The following is a 15,718-nucleotide window of genomic DNA, read 5'->3' as shown; positions in this document are numbered from 1 at the left end:
GACTGGTCCATGCCCAAGCTTTTGTATGAGCATAACAGCCCTCTCCACAGTAGTTAGCTTTCACCACAATGAAGGTAGAAGTTATGCCTGTATAAACAACTGTCAGAGGTATAACAGCAACCACATGTAGAGGGAGAGGAGTAACTTGCCTGGTGCCATTTTTGGAGACAAGACATACATTAAAAACACCCCAGGCTAAAAAGAAGTTTGGGTGGGATTTCTGTGCCTGCAAAAATCCCACCCGAATCCTTGAACAAACGGCACTTTACCTCTCTCTACAGCACCTTCGAGCCAAAAGTCTCCAAGTATTTTACACGCACAGCTGGTTTAGTGCCACAGCACTTCTCTCCCCCTCTCCAGCCAGCAAGCAAATATCATTAAAACCCCGCTTTTACAGAAAAAACAGGCACAGAGGTGAAGAGAGCCAACACCCAACACTTTGGGAGGCAGTACCTGAAATAGGAGCAGAGCTTAGGAAACCTGTGTCCGCGGGATGCAGAGACTGCAGCTGCAACGGCCTCCTCCTGAACTTGGGATTGCTATTAAGAAATAAGATCCACTTTGTCCTGCTCACCCCTCTCCACTGCACCCTTCCCCCCGAAACATGCCCAGGCCCACGTAAGGCAATCAGGACTCACAGTAGAGATCATATCTTTTATTAGACTAACACGATTTTTGCAAAAAATTTTCTTTAATTACAGACTTTTTTTTGCAAAAATTGTGTTAGTCTAATAAAAGATATCAGCTCTACTACAGTCCTGATTGCCTTTTCCTCTAAACCAATATGGCTACAACCTGGATACCAGGCCCATATCAAGGGCTTGAGCACACAGCCCTGCACGCCTCTGAGCCACACTGACTATCTGCTGGGCGTAGAGAGGAGGAGTAGATGGGCCTCGTGCCTTGGTGGTGGTTGCACGTGCAGCAGTGAAGCGGCACAAACCAGGCGTGAAGTTTAGGGGAAGCTGAGAACGCAACTATTGCAACCACCAGCCAACCTGCCTCTTCCTAGCCGCCAGGCCTTCATCCTGCACTTCTCAGTCGGCTGAAACGCTGTATGGTGGCACCAGGCACTCCCACCGAGGGCAGTGGGGCGCTCGGGGGTGTCACAAAATAGGAGACGACAAGTGAGGTGTGAGGAGATATGGAGATAAACTAAGCACAGACTTGGGCTTGTCCCTACCTGGACAATCCCCCCTCCCTACTGTAAGGCCCCTCTGCAAGGCCGCCAGCACTGTAATCTATACATTCGTTTTTAAAATTTGGTGCTACCCTATTCACAACAGTTATGGAGGGGGCCTCAAGTCCAAACAGGTTGAAAACTCCTGCTCACAGCCCATTCCTTCCTCCTCCATGCAAGCCAAGCCCTCCACAAGCTACTCCAGTGCAGGCTCTCTTCTCCAACAGCTCCTCGCTCTCCAGCCCCATTCCTACTCACTGACTCGTCCTGGCTCTGCTCCTAATGTGACGTGACTTGGAAATGGGAAAAGGGGCAGCTACAGTGCTTTTTTCAAGCCCTCAGTTTGGGATCGGATTTGTTAATGCTTGTATCAAGCCCTCTCTTCCTCTTTTATCGCCTTGTCCGAAAGGAAGCTTTTAATCAGCAGCTCTCGTTTGCAGGCAGCCCCGCAGCCAGCAGGATTCCCTTGATCGTGCTATTTGCCAGGAGGGTGCAATGCGTCTTCAGCCACAAAGACCGCACCTGACTGCCTAGTGTCTCTCTCCGCATTCCCTACCCGTGACTGTTGAGTCCCGCTTGCAAGCCTCAGCACTCTTGAGAATGGGACGGCAGCAAAGCCTCTTGCTTGACTTCCTTCCAGTGTGTTGCTGGAGAGGGTGTAGTGCTTTGGTTTGAACTGTACTTGATCTTTGACACCCTATCATTTTCTTCCCCCTAAAGAGCTATCTTGCCATCTGGCGCAGAGAGAGCCAAAACGCAAGACCGCTTTGCTGGAACAAGCGAGGCTCTGAGTGAACTCAAAGCCTCACCATAGGGACGGGGCATAATAGTGTGCTGAATGTCTGCCGGGCTCTAACATCTGCTGCATTCATCCCCGCAAAAGCCACAAGTCGGTTTGGCTAGAGCACACGAATCAGTTCACTTCAAAAGAGATTACTGGGCTCAAACAGATGCGTGCTTTGCCAAGGTGCCTTCTCCAACACTGTTTGGTGAAGTCGTCTTTGCAGTACTGCTCTACCGGGAATCCTCTGTACCCTGCAACCCTGATCTTCTCCTTCGCAGGCCTCCCACTCGCAGGCAACAAGCCAGCAAAGCACTTAATAACCTGCTTAATGTTAAGCATGGGAGTCATCCCGGTGGAACTATGTATAAGTGCTTTGCTGGATCGAGGCCCCAGCCAGGATCTTCCAGTCCTGGACCTTACCCTGACTTTCTTATGGGCAGTGTCCACTAAGCCCAAGATACTTCCCTCGGGAGCAAAGCCAGCCTTACCACAAGCACCCCAAGTTGGAAGCCCGGCTCGTGAACTTTCAGCATTGCATTTCTCATTCTCCCATTACCCTTCCCAAATCCTGATGGTCGTCATCTGTCCCTTGCTGTGTGAAGTCTCCTGTAGACCACAAGTTCCTCTGACCCGAGAGCTGACATTGCATTTGCAGACTCCAACACACAAGCACAGCTTTGTTTCTAAGTCAGGGATGTCCAACTGCTAAGGGGCTGGGGCCATTTCCCTTCCTCTCGCCCGCTGGGTGGGTGCCCCCGACTCTTCCAGCCCCACAGGCTCTGCCACCCCACCTCGCCTCCTGGGGCAGGGGAAAGAAGCAGAAGCTGGAAGAGGGAGAGGGAGCCCGGAGACCCTGGCTGCAGCCAAAGTGATGGGCAGAGCAGCGGCTAGGTGGGAGTGGGGGGGCCTCAAATCAAGCCCACGAAGCGGACAGCCCTAGTCTAAGGGACAGGGCCCTCGTGTCCAGAAGCAGATGACTTTGATGGTGTGGATGCTCTCCATGCGGTCTGTGAAGCCATGCACATAGCAGCCAAGATAAGCATACTTTGTTCCACGCATTCATATGCAAATCCAATTAAATGTAAATAATACATGTATGCCCAAGGAGTATCAAAAGAAAGATGAATCACTTCTAAGGCCAGAAGCAACACAGACCCCCAAATCTTCCCATTTCACCCTTGTGCCCATGATTTCTATTTGGGCTGTTGCGTGTGCTGTAGGAAGTGACATGTTCTTTATTAAAAGCCTTCAAGTGATGGAGAACCCATTTCATCTCCAGGTTATTTCAGTGGTTTCAAACACGTGCCTTATTTCTTGTCTGAATGTGTCCGAAGCTATCAGTCTCTGGATCTCATTATATCTTTTTCTACTAGTTTAAACAGCCACCTGCTATCAGAAATGGTAAGTATGCCTGGACTGTGATCCCATCACATCTTGGATAAGCTAGCTAGATTGAGTTTCTTAAGTCTCTTAATGATTCAGGCCTGGAATTGTTCTGTTAGCTCTTTTCTGAACTCTCTCCAATACACAGTTTTGGAAATCCCACCTTAGTTCTGCAAAACCTTACTATACCTAGGACAGCAGCCTGCAAGCCACTGTGTCTACATAGCAGCCACTCTGCGTACATGCTGAGCCATGGCAAATCACAACCCAGTATCAATTTGGGTTCATCGCTTCCTGCCCTATGCACAGAAAGCAGAATGCAAAATCAGGCTGGAAGAGCTTCTGTTCAGCTGGAAGATGCTACACGTCGGTTTTTCCCAAACACAAAATCTCCACAAATGGATGTGAACCACTGGTTTGACTTCAAGAAAAAGCCCCAAACGGGAATCCTAGCGAGGCCAAAACGGAAGAGATGAATTGTGTTATGAAAGCAAAGAGCCTGCCTATGCTTTGTCCAGCTCATCCTCCTATTTTTGTGATTTGGTCATCCTAGTGCCTTATTCTGCCATCTGCATAAGGTCTTGCAAACCAAACAGGGTTGGGCAGGGTTACTCCTTGAACCGGAGGCCTCCAAAGGACACTTTGACACTACAGGACCATACTTAACTACCAGCCAGACTTGGTAATTAAGTAGGTGGCACTTTTCTCTAGCACTGAACCAAGGAACTATGCTGCCTTATGGAAGAGACTTCTACCCAGGTCAACGGCCACTACCGCACACGTTACCAGGATATTTGTTTAAAAGAAAAGGGTTTCCAACCCGGCGTCCTGGCACACTTCCAAACTGAAGAGCTACTTTTTGCCTGTGAGTTTGAAATGGTTTTTGTACCAAGTCACCCGCTATCCTGCTCTCTTTAACTGCGGCCACAGGGGCGGCTGCATTTTAGCTGGCACTGGGCTGACACGAGGTGCTCTAGGATACAAGTTCATTGGCCAGGCATTGGGACTGGTGGAAAGCAAAGGCTCTCAGAAGGGGATGACGGCAAGCAGTCAAGCCTTATGCTATGCATGTGGCCTATCGAATAAATGAGTCATGCTATGGAGCCACTGACCCTCCCAAAGCTGAGATATTTACCTTCCCAGCAAAAGAAAGCAGGATTTGGGAAGGGAATGGAGACCTGGCAAAGCAGGAGAAAAGCAGCGTAAAGGGAAATTAATCTGGGGACTTGAGAAGGACCCTGCTCCCTTTGTTCACCTGGAAAAGGATGCTTATCTAACCCAGATCAAGTAGCCATCATACTGCCAAGAACAGCCAAGGGGATGGGGTGGGAAACTCATTTGCAAGAGGCTGAGCTGGTCCTCTCTTCCAACACCCCACAAGAGAAGAAATGCTACCTAATAATCACAGCTAGCAGAATGGGCTAACGCTAAGCAATCAGGTGCGTAAGCATACACTTGGCACACTTCCTTCAGAAGAACTGAAGGGTGGTTTATACTTGCCACTGCATTTTTATAAATCCCGGAGGGAGCCTGAAAACCAGATGCCTCCTCCAGACTCTGCAAAAAATCTTTCCACAGGTACAAATTCTTCAGTGACCTAAGTTAGAGGAGAAACACGTGCAGAAGAGTTTCTTCCCGAGTGTCATGCCCAACGCAGCAGCCGGAGCTCAGCTCAGCACCTGCAGCCTGCAGGATAAAACCTAGAGGGACGCAGCATGGCAGGATGGGACCGTGGAGCCCACTAAGAGTCAGACAAGAGAGAGGGAGAGAGGCTGGGGTGCGTTTCACACCCACCCCATACAGGTGTGACTCACCAACCCAAAAGCAATGCAGTGGCCAGTCCAGCCCAGCATCCGCTTAAAACCTGCTCAAGACACAGCCCCGCACAAGTGCTTGCAGGGCACGGGCAGGAACAAGCTCCCATGACTGCCCTGCATTTCTCCTGGAACTGAGCGACAAACGGGGCTAGGCTTTAATCCAGCATGTGGCCTGACCTTATCCACTGCAGTTTCTGCAGTCCTATGAGCCATGGACACATTATTAATCCTCCAGGCTGAATTCTCAGGATCTTTTCTGTAAAATATTGAATATTCTGGCGAACTGTGCGTTTTGGAAAGTATCTAAATACAAATCAACAGGCAGGACATTGCATGCATTCCAGTTTTGTTCCGGCCCAGAATTTCTCGAGGTCTTTTCTTTATTTTTGATCCCTTTCTGTGTCCATATTTTGATTTTGGTGTGGGCCCCAGAAATGACCATCTTTGAGCTTTTTCTGAGCTCCGATCAGGTTACCGCTTTGAGAATGTGTTTCAAAGAGCCTTTATTTGCGGTCTTGTCTGCAGTCTAACTCCACATCCTTATCCTGCATTTGATAAGTGAGCTGATAATATCCCAGAGAGAATTAAAATTTAGTGGTTAGCCCTGTAACTGAATCCAAAATAAAAACAATGATGAATGTTCAAATGCCTAAAGCTATTGAGGGATATTTTTTTGCAAGGTCTTTTAAAGACTGTACCAAGGGTAAGATGCCTTTTAAAGATGTCTTTGTAAATCACAGCTACTGAAATCCTTCTCCTTGTCCTTCTAAACACAGATGCAATTATTCCCAGCTCCAAAACAGGGACAAAAGATAAAACACAAGGGTGGTATTATGCCTCATGATAATCAAGGTCACCGATTCTGATTTCTGGGGAAAGTAGATAATGTGCAGTTTCGCTGTTCTTGGGTATACCTTTTGTGAATGATTTGACATCACAGTTGGTCAAAACAGGTTCATCGTGCAATGCTGTTTCCCTCCTTTCACTAGTATTTCTTACTGTTTGCAAATCCAAGTTGCTCTGCATGGCAAGCTTGTCACATACTACAGGCTAAGCAGAGTCGACCCGAGTTTGTCCTTGGAAGGAAAAACTTCCTTTCTATAAAGGAAGTGAAGTACTGGAAAGGCTACCTGGGGATCTCCTTCAACGGGAAGCTTTAAAAAACTGATTAGGCAAACATATGCAGCATGGTCTAAGACTAGGCAACCTCTTGACCTTCCTTCCATCCCTATGGGTCTACAATTGCATGGAGCCCTCCAAAAAAATTGTCAAGACTTCCAGAAAGCAGTGCTTTGAGTGTTGCTGGTCAGTGATAATGAGCAGTGAGGGGGCAGAGTAGCACAGCGCTGTGCTACTAGAGAACATACCTTTTGGATAACAGTCAAGTCCTTAACGCTCCCAAAGCCAGACCTTCAGTCTGACTCATCACAACTCAACCGCGGTTCAGTGCAACGATGACATTTTACGCCGGTCAGCAGTGCTTACAAGAGTTTCCAGGAGAGGAAGGGTGTTAACGACAGCATCCTAACAAACTGCAATATGAGTAATCGGACTCCGTAGATCCAAATTCCTCGTGTCATTTCAGCTGGATAAGTTCCTCTTAACATTCACTTCTAAAAACTCTTCTGGCATGCTGCAAATCCAGCATGACATCTACTCTCCATCCCAGAGATGGCTGCATAGGTCAAGTCAAGTATAAAGTTATTTTGGGGTCATGCAAAATTAAATATATTGCGTGAGCCTGACCGAGATGTTTAACCCATCTCAAACATATGGGCATTGCCAGGTAGAGCCAGGCCTAGGCAACAGACTGGCATCGGCCATCAGAAGCAAGGCAGTGTACAAACTTTATAATCTGCTAGATGAATGCTACATGATTACAGCAGATAAAGCAGTGCTTGGTACAGCTAATTAATTGTTTTCATCACTGAAGACATAATCAAGGCTGCAGGAGCACAGTTGCTAAAAATAGTGGGGAAATTAAACAAAATATGTCAAGACGGGTGCTAGAGGGAGAATATCTTTATAACCATCCAAGCAGGCAAAAACACAAGGTAAAATAAGTCACTCAAATGGTTTATAGCTCCCTTGCCTCCTACCCCTGTGCAAAAGGCTCAGTACAAAAATCTCACTCCAAATGATGAGTTTATGTAATCCAAAGCAGTTTACTGTAGCACTTAATCTCCAACTGAGATCAGATCTCTTGGAGCGAGCGTGGCCCATACTCAGCATTAGAGACGGTTTCTGTTCCAGAGAGCCAGCTAAATAAGTAAGACAGACCAAGGATGCTGCAGTCACTAATCTATTTAACTGATGGGGAGCTGAAGTCATGCAGGACCGAGACAAAGCTGCATAATAACTTTGCTCATGTGAGCTTTGGGATACCTTTTTCAACTGAAACTGCAGGAAGGGTTTTGGAAGACAGCAAAAAAAATAAATAAATAACCAGGAGGCAGAATTTGGCTAGGACGTCACAATATGAAAAATGACATAGGACCTTCGCAGACACATGGGGATTGTCTTTTGCTCCCTCCCAAAGCTGTTATGAGAAAAGTGCATTAACATTTGTGAGACTCTTCCTCAGTCTGATGAAGGGTGTTTGTACCCGAACGCTTGCAAAGAAGAATCTTTCCAACTATCTGAGTTGCTCTAATAAAACATATGGGTTTTACCCAAAGACACTTGTCTGCTTAATATCTGCAAGGTGTTACAGCAAAGGTCTTACTGGACATCTCAGCCAGACTGCCAAGTTATTTTTATACCTGGCTGGATACTCCTTGCATGAGGTTGCCCAACTATCCTGGCAAAGTGAATAATTATGAGGGCAGAATTTGACCCAATATCCTAGGAATTTGCAGGAAAAACCCTAGAACACTCCCATCCAGAATTCGTTTTTACTCTGCTTAGGGACACACTCATTTTTTTCTTCTCTTTCCTCCCCAGTGCTCTGGGATCTCACGGGCACTTTACAGCAGATGAAGTTTGAAAGCAACATTACAGTAATTCAGGCAACAGCTTTGTTAACAGCTTGGAAAGGCTGAAGTTTATACAACTTCCTTTACTCAGGGGACCTGCATTTTTCTAAGATTATATTATTACTTGGGCTGGCTGCACAGCAACACAACATCATTTCCCTTTTGGGTGGAAAAGTTCTCTCCTTGTCCTCCGACTCTCATGATTTCAGCCCGAAAGGATGAATGTAAACCTTCTGCATAAGCAAAAAAAAAATAAGGGAGCAAGTCCTCTTGCTGCAGCAGCAGGACAGCAAGGTACAGCACAGAAGCATTAAAAAACATATATCCACCTGTACACCCATGACTTATAGGTGCAGGAGGAGAGGGAAATATTGGGCATGACAATAATTTTCCACAAACTCTTCCAAGCTTTACTCAGAAGATGCTCATGCTCCCTCTTTTTTCTGGCATCTATGAACGTGATGGCAAATGAGTTTACCAGCATTCACCGGAGCAGGAAGCTATAAAGTGTATGTTACAAAATGCCTGTGGAAAGTGCATGTAGCAGTTGTGATCAGGAGTATTCCCTCTGGAAACCAGATTCAAGCTGGTTAGGGCAGCCAACAGGGAAAGAGAAAAACATCCCATCTGACCTCCGAGTCCAATCAGACAGAAACAGCATCCTTCCAAGTTGAAGCCACGCTTGCAGACCGAGAATTTTTTGCAGGGCTTTATGGGGCGACTATTTTTAACAAAGAAGGGATCTTTTCTTGGAGGATCCCAAGTAGCTGGGTAAACTGCCTTTAATACTCCTTTGGACCCCAAGACAGCATGACCACAGTTTTAGTAAATACCTCAGTCTGGCCTTTGGGCATTTCACAGATGTCCGCCCTGCGCGTGGGTTATAAGAGAGTCACTTAATGAAGTGGAGTAAATGAATTAACCAGGTGTGAATCTGCACATAAAGGTGCCTTACCTAAAAGGGGCATAGAGTGGGGGGAAAAAAGGCCTTAAAGGTTTCCAAATGCTATCAACCTCACTGAGAAACTCATCTCAGCACAAGAAAAACAACCCCCCCTAAATGGGCTAAATCTGCTGTCTATTCAAATTAGAGCACAGAAATGCGGGGCAGGTAGGATCCAAAAGATGCCTCTTTCCCATCTCTCAGCAATGTTTGCAGACCCACACAACCTGTCTTTTTTATTTCACTTCATTTTTTAAATCAGTGCATGAAATGACTTTGATAGGAAACTTGCCATTGTTCAGCCCTTTGGCAGGGCTCTCGCTTGGATGTCTGACTCGGCGGAGAACAAGGAAAATGCAATCGATCCTTACAAGGAAACCAGCAGAAAGACTAGGGATAGGTTTTCCACATCACGGAAGCATTTCTGCTGCACGGATAGCTTTTGGTTGTTTGCCTGAGACTTTTTAATGAAAGCTTTTCTCACTGCATGGCAGACACGTTTCCTTGGGTAAATCCAACTTCTTTTATTACCCGGGCGGGCAATTATTTCGGGCGGAGGGCCGCTTGCTGAGCTTCGACAAGCCATCGAGGGTGGCATGACAGGCAGCCAGGGGCACATAAATATTAATTTTCTAAATTTTTGAGGGGCTCTGCGGGTCAGATAGAATGGCCTGGTGGGCTGCATCCGGCCCCCAGGCCACATTTTGCCCACCCCATATTAAACCGACTCAAATAGTTGGATAGATATCTAATAAAAAAGATCGGATTTACCCAAAGAACCTCGACTGTCCATATCCTTAGACCAACACGGCTACAACCTCCACCCTTTTCACCGTATTTCCTTTGTGTTTTCATTACCTCGTGCAAGTGCCTCGGCTCTGAGTATTTCATAAATAAAACGACTGCTGGCAAATTAAGTGTGGTTAGAGTCTCCGGCCTTCCTCGGAGTATGAGTAATGATCGCATCTTAATTTCAAATGGCGCTGAACGCACGTTTCAGGCCTGCCTTGCCAGCATGGCTTTGAACTTTAATTATAGATTCATAGATTTTAAGGCCAGAAGGGAGGTTTATGATCGGCTCTCGTGCACCGCGCAGGCTAAACAATCTGTGCTTGTTTGCAGTCAAATCTGCCAATTAACCTCTGGCTTCAAAGGGAAGAGCGAAACCCTCATGTGCAACTGGCTAGGGGCTGCGTTTATATAAAACAAACAAATAAAAGATGGTTCATTAGTTAGCAGAGGAGCTCAAGGACCAGACCGGTGGGCTACTCTCGTCTTTCAGTGGTCTCACGAACCCTCTTCCCAAGAACAACTTGAAGCATCGCAGCTCTGAACAAGAGCTCTGACATCTGAGATGTCCGCAGCGAGTCCCAACCACCTAACGTCACAGCGTTCAGGCCAAAACCACAACCACGCGCAAGTCATTTCACGCAGAGCCATTTTTTCCACTGCGTGTTGGGAAAACCCGGTCTTCTCCCTTCAGTGTCAAGAGTAGCTCTGCATTTGTTTCGTGTCATTTGAACCCCAAAGCCCTGCAGACACCGGCTCCTGCAACTCCTCGCCCATGTGGCGGAGATCAGACACAACCGCAGCACGGAACGAGCCATCACGAATAAAACCAACCTCGCATTTCACTAAGGAAAATGTGATCCTACAATTCAAGTCCAATGGAAGCTGAGGTGCTTTCTCTGGACTTGGCATGTTTCTAACCCGGTGCAGTACAGTCTAACTGAAGTTTACACTGTGCCATTCCTGCAACGGTCCCACCATACCTGACAGGTCCCCCCAGGGAAGTGGGTGGTTAAGACACAAGCACCTCAGACTCAGGAGATTTGAGATCTAGTCTTGGCTCTGCCACAGATTTCCTGGTTTGACCTTTGATAAGTCACTTAATCTCTCTGGGTCTCGCTCCCTGACCCGTTAAATGAGGAGAATAAATTTGCTACCAGCCAAGGTGTTAAGAAGATAAATCCAGGAGCGTTTATAAAGTGTCCATTAGGAGCCAGTACTAATGCCTAAACATGACCTCAATAGGGCAGTAACAGCAAGAGGTAAAGTAAAAAAGTGACTGAGACCTTCAGCAGAGGAGACGAGATAGGTGTCCCAAGTTTAAAATAGGTGTCCAAGAGGTCAGGGGAAGGAAACAAACTTCCAGATAACCCATAGGACAGGCTAAATGCTATACACACACCTTGGTCTCATCAGTATTATTAATTTGCACCCAAGTACAAATTACTGCACTGTACTGTACCATCAGTATTATTAATGTGTACCTAATTTGCACCTAAGGAACAGCCCCCAAGGAAACTCATTCGCCGCCCCTTATAAAAGCGGGATTACTGTCACACAGGCAGCTTCTCACCAAATACAGCTTCGATTAACGCGTTGCAAGAATAAACCTTTCCCCTTGTTTTTTCCAACCACAAGGAAAAAAAAAAAAAAGAAAAGCAACCTCCACAGCAAATGCAATTACCCTTCTTAAACTAAGCAGCGATTACTGCTTAGTTGGGATGATCTTAGGAAGTGCACTGAACTCCTAAGCTTGTACGCAGAGGCAACAGCACTAGTGCTCTGCGTCCAGGGTACAAAACTTGTGGCAGCTTCGGTAATGCTGGTTCTGTTCAAATATTTCCTCCCACTTCACGCAGCACCCCTTGCAGTAACACGGCACGCGACGGACCCGCTCCATAGCGAGCGTTAGATGTCCTGTGTACACAAGTCTTTCGTTCCGGCGCCCAGACACAGGGCCTTGAAGCTCTGTTTCCTGCACCTGCGCAATGAGTAGCTGTTTATACCACATCAGGATAAAAAATGCCATCAGAACGGCAGCATTTTGCACCTGGGGTTTACACAAGAGCGTGGCTCCCAAAAGTGAAAGGTGATAAGGAATCAGGCTCACGGACCCCTGGGAATCATGAGATTCTCAATAATGATAAATGGGAGGGAAGCAGGAAGCCGTCTCCCCTTCTAACCTTTCTTCCTGCCCCAAAACTCACCTTCTTCCTGCTCCTAAAGTCATCCCTTCACCGCAGAGTGCTTCAGAAAGAGGGGGATTAGAGAATGATACAAATGTCGTGCTGGAAAGGACCTCAAGAGTTTATCTCAGTCCATCCCCCTGCACAGAAGTAGGATCAAGAACACTTAACCATCCATGACAGGTGTTTGTCTAACGTGTTCTTAAAAACCTTCAGTGCAGGAGATGCCACAAGCTCCCTGGGTAGCTCATTCCAGCATTTCACTACTCCTACAGTTAACAATGCTTTCCCTAATACCCAGCCTAAATTTTGGCTGCTGTAAATTAAGCTGATTTCTTCATAGCCCATTTCACACAGTTATTTCTTGGGTTCAGAACAAGCAGCGGCAAAGACATCCAAGGCAGCAAATAGCCTGGAAAAGAAGGAGGGGGAAAAGGCCAGCTGATGAAAGAGGAGGCAGTTCCAAGGCTCCCGTCACCTTGTCATCCAAATGCCTGACAGCAGGGACAACAGGGAAGAAAAGAGGTAGAGCAGGTGAGCCCAGCCGATTTGCAGAGCTGTGGGCCCAACCTAGGCAGAAACCTGCACAGTCCCCAGGTGCGACCCCTTGTCATCACTGTATTATAATCCCGCGGAAAGGCCACAAAAATAGGGATCCAAGACCCACAGCACAAACCCAAAGCGAGAGGCAGTCCCTGTGCCAACGAGCTTACAACTCAAAATCCATGAGACGGGCAGTACAAGAAGGGCAGTGTTTAGCCCTGCCTTACCGGTGGGAACTGGAAGGAATCAAGTGAGTTGACCGAGAGCAAACAGGACGTCTGAGGCAGAGCTGGGCACTGACCCCCAATCTCTCCAATCCAAATGTAACTGCTTCACTACCTCCTTAGTACAGTGCGCTGCCAAAATAAGACAAATGCTTAAAAGAAGGAAAAGAAAAAGGAAAAGGCAGCCTAGCGGGTTTTAGCAGCCCTACAAATCCAACCACTGGTCCACCCTTTCACCGGGCTCTCAGCTCTACTTTTCCTGAATCCATCCCTGCCTGGATTCAGCATCCATCAGACACAACAGATGAACCACCCTGTTTTTGCAGCACTCTATTCAAGCCACTACACAATCATGTACCGTCTTGGTGCAAAATGGCCCATTACCAAGAACAGAGGCCAAGTTGGAGGTCAGGAGAACAAAGTAGTGCTGGAAAGCCGGGATCACACCTGCCCACATTCAGCCTCATAGAAACCACCCCATTCACGGCTCCCTTTAACGATCATCCGTGTTTAAGACTGAAAAGTCTCGCTGCCCCCTCTGAACTCCTACTCGCTGCTGATACCATCAACTTTCAAACACTGCTGAGAAAGCAGTCTAACCTCAGAGCCATGTCACTTGCTGCAAGATTTAATCTGCATTTCCATGTAGACACAGTGCGGGGAGTTTACAAGAAATGCAAGAACACAACAGGTCTCCGGTCTTTCAAATCTTATCAGGAAGGTGGGCCAGACTACAGTTAAAAGTGTCTGCATCTCAAACCTGAAATGACTCAGGAAAGAGATCACACCAGACAATTGATATAACGCAGAATAATCATCTGGATTGACAAACACATAATCTTAACCACCATCCCGTGCACTTGGAAGTGTTCAGACATTATGTAATTTATTATTTTATGTGATATTACCAGCTTCCCAGCAGCTACCAGGCTATTTATCACCTCTCAGTCTTCCTCGCAGCGATGTCCCCAGTTCTTCCTGGGTTCAGATTCACATAATTCATGAGTAACTAGCAACCCTGTAGCACGGATACTATGGAGAACAGCAGCCTGGACAATTCCTGGGCTGAAAAAGCAGATGCTCCCATTAAACCCGTTTTATTTGAGGGCTTCTGGGCAGCTCTTTTTAGTTTTCAAACTTTATTGAATGAAATGCATTCCTACCCCAGCAGAACTACATAAAAACGATTCAGGGCACATAGCTGAGATGAAATGATACATTTTTCCAACCACCTAGAAACAGAGGTGGTCCTTGTCACATCACATACAAGCACCTTGCAGTCTATCATGGGTTTTATCCTCACAGCATCCCTGTCATCTCAGAAAGCTTTATCATCCCCTTTCTATAGGCAGGGAACAGATGCTCTGACTAGACCGATTTGCTCACGGCTACAAGGTGGCTGAGCTGAGACCAGAACTCAGGTCTCTTGAATCTGAATCAAAGCCCCCCATCCACTAAGCTAGTCTTTCCCCTTCTTATGCCATCTTAATGGCTTACGAGAGTCATTGTTTTTTCCAGTTCCAGTCAATTCACCCAGATACATATTTGTTTTATATGGATATGTCCTATTAAAAAAAGGACATGTAGGGCACACTAACACGGGAAAAAATGTTGTTTAAAAACTAGTTTTAATTGCACGTCCTGAAATTCTCTATATAGCACAATGCGATCCTCAGACATTCTCCCCCCAGCAGATATTATTGGGTGAAATGGCATCGCTTCTTTTAAACAGGTGGCCAGCAATCACAGCAGTCCCTTTCTAGCCTTAGAAACTAGGCAGCTATATTTACGACGGGCTAGATTCCTTTATACCCGAGATAGGAAGCCAGGGCCAGATTTCACACATAAGGGAATGAATCCCGCGCAGAACTAGGTGTTCATGTCGGAAAAATAAGCAATGCTGCACAGGAACTAAAAATTATCTCCACTTTCCTCTCTGAAAAAATATCACCTATGGTGAGTGCCTGTACAATAGCCACGGGAGGTGTTTAGAGAGAGCACCAGTCTAGACAGTAAGTGGATACTGTGCAAGTGCCCTGTGACTAATAAGATGACTTTACTACCTACTGTGACTAGTCCCCCGTTCTGCACAAATGCCGCGGCAGCGCAGGGCAGAAGAAATGGGTCTTCTTACCATGACTATACTGACCCTACGTTTAGTTGCTACATGCCGGTGGCCAGCACGCAGCAGGGGCCAGGGCAAATCCAAACGGACACGATATCCGGGCAGTATGTCCGCAGAAAAATCCTTAACGTACCTGTCAATTCCCTGCCTTAAAAGTTTTGCATTATGCCTGGTAAAATATGCACCTGGGAACGCAGCAACAGCTGCTGCCAGGCGGGCGCTGACAAGAGACTCTGTATTGGACCAGCTTTCTGGGCTGAAGTTTTGCTAGCTTCATCGTTTTCATTTTCACTCCGGTTTTAAAACCTGGAAGCCCTCCTAAAAAGTAGGCGCTCGATGTTTAAAAAAAAAAAAAAACCCGATTGCGAGGGATTTTTGTTTTTTCTCCCCATCCGCGTCTCTGCACAAACCTTCATCTGCTCGGTCCCGCTACTGACCGAGCATTAAAGCGATTTGCAAGCGTCTTCCCCCTCCCGGCCCCGCGGGCGCACCTTGCTTTCCTCCCTCCGCGGACTTGGCCAAGTTGGCGCACGCGGAAAAGCCCCCGACCCGATTTGCACATCCACATTTTAACGCCCCCCGAGGCCAGGATGTAAACCCAACTTCTCTGCGGGCGCGGGGCTGCCGGGGAGGGGGCTGCGCTCTGGGCAGAGTCCCGGCACGGGACCATGGGGGGGGGCAGCGCTTTGCCCCTTCCCGAGAGCGGACCCCGAGCATCCTCCCGTCGACTCACCGCGCTCCGGCCGCGGGGCCGCCGCCTCCAGCAGCA

General features: G+C 47.2%; 1 protein-coding gene across 1 annotated transcript in view; it reads right to left on the bottom strand.

The window, feature by feature from the left end:
• The window catches only part of HEG1 (heart development protein with EGF like domains 1), a 110,584-nt gene extending 94,872 nt beyond the window's left edge, over positions 1-15,712 (bottom strand). The window contains exon 1 of the mRNA XM_019522559.1: positions 15,683-15,712. The gene's annotated coding sequence lies outside the window, so the exon portion shown is untranslated. The remainder of the gene's footprint in view (positions 1-15,682) is intronic.
• Between the last annotated feature and the right edge of the window lie 6 nt (positions 15,713-15,718).

The sequence above is a fragment of the Gavialis gangeticus genome, unplaced genomic scaffold, assembly GCF_001723915.1.
Source record: "Gavialis gangeticus isolate Ggan-Ray unplaced genomic scaffold, GavGan_comp1, whole genome shotgun sequence".
In the NCBI taxonomy this organism is placed as follows: domain Eukaryota; kingdom Metazoa; phylum Chordata; order Crocodylia; family Gavialidae; genus Gavialis; species Gavialis gangeticus.
Note: the sequence above shows the minus strand (reverse complement) of the source record. Positions and strands in the feature narration are given on the sequence as shown.